This window comes from Bombina bombina, chromosome 9 (assembly GCF_027579735.1).
Source record: "Bombina bombina isolate aBomBom1 chromosome 9, aBomBom1.pri, whole genome shotgun sequence".
Classification (NCBI taxonomy): Eukaryota; Metazoa; Chordata; class Amphibia; order Anura; family Bombinatoridae; genus Bombina; species Bombina bombina.
Genome location: NC_069507.1, coordinates 123,515,767 through 123,519,163, shown reverse-complemented (window position 1 = coordinate 123,519,163; position 3,397 = coordinate 123,515,767). Strand labels below are relative to the sequence as shown.

The 3,397-nt window shown below is 36.4% G+C and overlaps 1 protein-coding gene across 1 annotated transcript in view; it reads left to right on the top strand.

Annotated features, from left to right (window-relative positions):
* Positions 1-2,421: 2,421 nt before the first annotated feature.
* The window catches only part of ZDHHC5 (zinc finger DHHC-type palmitoyltransferase 5), a 652,209-nt gene continuing 651,233 nt past the window's right edge, over positions 2,422-3,397 (top strand). The window contains exon 1 of the mRNA XM_053692339.1: positions 2,422-2,632. The gene's annotated coding sequence lies outside the window, so the exon portion shown is untranslated. The remainder of the gene's footprint in view (positions 2,633-3,397) is intronic.

The window sequence follows — 3,397 nt, the reverse complement described above, 5'->3', positions numbered from 1 at the left end:
CTAAATTTACTATACACAATGTTAGATTTAGGGTCATTTAATGTACTTTGTGAAGCTATACGAGCAGGAGCTCATAGTATCTGCGTCTGCTCGGTTCAGTAGTTAGCTCCGCCCCCCTCAACAGCATTTTTTTATTGGTGGATGAATTTATACACCAATCAGCAAGGACAACCCAGGTTGTTCACCAAAAATGGGCCAGCATCTAAACTTACATTCTTGCATTTCAAATAAAGGTACCAAGAGAATGAAGAAAATTTGATAATAGGAGTGAATTAGAAAGTTGCTTAAAATGTAATGCTCTATCTGATTCACGAAAGAAAACATTTGGGTTCAGTGTCCCTTTAAAGCACTCACACAGGTGTATTTGCATTGCATGATTAAAGTGAAGGTCCATTTTGATGAATTAGTGCCCAGTTTTTAATAAACCTATTAAAAACAAGGGCACTTTAATTCATCAAAATTGGCATTTCACTGTTTTCTTCAAAAACTTACCTTTTAATCCTGAATGCTGCTCCAGCGATTCCCCCGGCCGTCGGAAGCCTCTGCAGACGTTAGAAATTACGAATCAGGCTTCCTCCAATCACAGCTTCCCCCCTGGGGGAATCTTGGCCTGATGCAACGATGTGATTGGAGGAAGCCAGATTAGTAATTTTGGACCTGTGAAGACGGCTTGCGACGGGGGGAGGAAGTGCTGCAGAGGCTGCCAGGATTAAAAGGTAAGTTTTTGAAGAAAACTAGTGAAATATCAATTTTGATGAATTAAAGTGCCCTTGTTTTTAATAGGTTTATTAAAAACCTGGCACTAATTCATCAAAATGGAGCTTCACTTTAAGGGTTGTTAACCCGAAACGTTGCGTGTATATCTGATGACCCTGTTGTTCCAATAGTCTTATCTACAATCCTGGTGCTGTGGAATATTTTGGACATTATATTCATAGTGAAATCAGTGGTCCAATGGTCATTAACTCTTTTAAAATATCAGTTACTTATTCAAAAATGGGAATTACGGCACCTATGCCAGTGTTGGCATCAATATCTGTGCGCAAAACACCATTGGGTCAGACTAAAAACAATTTATAGTCATGGAGAGGATCTACCCTCTGTATATTCATAGTGAAATCAGGGGCCCAATGGTTATTAACCCTTTGAAAATATAACTTACTTATTAAAACATGGGAATTACAACACATATTCCAGTGTTGGCATCAATTTCTGTGCCCAAAACACAGTTGGGCAGACTAAAAACAATTTAATGTCAAGGAGGGGGACCTACCCTGTGTATATTCATAGTGAAATTAGTGGCCCAATGGTCATTAACACTTTGTAAATATCAGTGACTTATTAAAAAATTGGACTTACAGCACCTAAATTCCTTTGCCTAAAACACCATTGGGCCAGGCTAAAAACAATTCCATGTCATGGAGGGGGATCTAACTACATTCATTTATAGAGAAATCAGTGGCCCCCACAATGGTCATTAACCCTTTGTAAATATCAGTTACTTATTCAAAATTGTAATATTTGTATTGATGCCAATGTATGCCCTTTGTTTAGGTTGTATATACAGTTTTTGTATAAAGGGAATTCACCTCTGTGTAACTACATTATATGAATCATATAGTTATTTAAATACAGTTATATTTTTATTTTAAAGTCAATTTAAAGCAGTGTGACAAATAAAATTGTATAAGAAACCAACTTCTATGAATAAGAAACCAAATACCACGAATAAGAAACAGCTTGAATAAGAAACCAACTTCCTTATGTCTGAAATGTATACAAATATGTAAGCTGAGGTTTTCAATGTATCCATGTAGGAGAGCAGCGCATCCTGGCTGGGGAAAGTCTATAGAAAAACAGGGATTTTATACCCCAAAATATGGCTCCCCTTTTTGTTCCTGGAGACAAAAACAATGCAGTTTACTTGGTAGCCTTCATCTGAACCTATTATACCAATTTTATAAGTAAAATAATGCCATATCAAAAATAATTTATAACGCTATGCTCAAATCCCATTCAGAATTCGAGATCACGCTTTTCTTTGTGTTAAATTACACTCTAATTTCTTCAGATTGTTTAATTTTGTTTTAAAAAAAACAAGTTGCGCTCTAACTCCTCATTACCACTGGTTCCAAAAGTTCCTTTGCAAATGCTAAATTAAGGTGACTACCTCCAACCAATGGTACAGTCCAAAAGCCACTAAACTTACACAACTTTACGTCCATTTATCACCGTACCGCCAATCGGATAGATCAGTGCATTAACCATTGGATTACAATAAAGATTTTGCAACTCTCTAGCTGCCAAGGGGTTAAAATCTGGTTGACCAATAGCAAGGCTTAGTAAACCCGGAAACCATCAGGGTAGCGAGGCTGGTAGAAGGTCGGAAGGAATACAGGTTTTTGTCCAGTAGAAAGCTCGAATCCTTGGATTTCCAAAAACGTCACAGCAACTAGAATCCAATCACAATAGGTTAGGCCCAAATTGGAGGCAGAGCAAGATTAACAGGCGAGAAGAGAGACTGAAGGTGGTGGGTCGCCGCAAAGCGAAATCGTGGGGTATTGTAAAAGGGAAGAACAGTCGCGGTGTTTGGGAGGAGCCACAATTTAAGGATATACGTCTTGATATGCCTGTAAGTACCGGAGGTTTGATATGACGCGATGCTTCACATTATGCCCCTCCCGGAATTGATGTTGCTCAGAGAGATTTCACAGGTATAGGGTCAGACGTAGCAGTCTGTAGTGTATATACACATCTTAAGTACCTAAGATACTTGGTGCATAGTTCAGTACGTCACTGAAATGTTCCCACTGTACTTTTTGTAAGTGTGTGAATATATGATTGTGTGTATGTATGTGTGTATGTATATATATATATATATATATATATATATATATATATATATATACATACATACATACATACACACACATCTGTATGTATATATATATATATATATATATATATATATATATATATATATAAATAGTGTGTGTGTATGTATGTGTGTGTATATATATATATATCCCTATCCAACAAGGCCTGAACGGAATGTGAGTGCTTCACATATGTACACTAGTGTCAGTCAATGACTGATTCATCTTTGTATGTATGTGTATATATATATAAAGATTAATCAGTCATTGACTGACTGACACTAGTGTACATATGTGAAGCTCTCACATTCCTTTCAGGCCTTGTTGGATAGATAGATAGGTAGGGTAGAAATTTAGGGAGGGGGAGTATATATATATTTAAAATATAATCTTTAATAGAAACTTGTTAAAAAAAAAAAGAGGAATGTTTAACATACACACAGAAAAAACGACTTAAAACACAGGAAAATAGTGGTGTTATCTATTACAGAAGTTTCTTAGTTAATCCACTATCAGTGAGA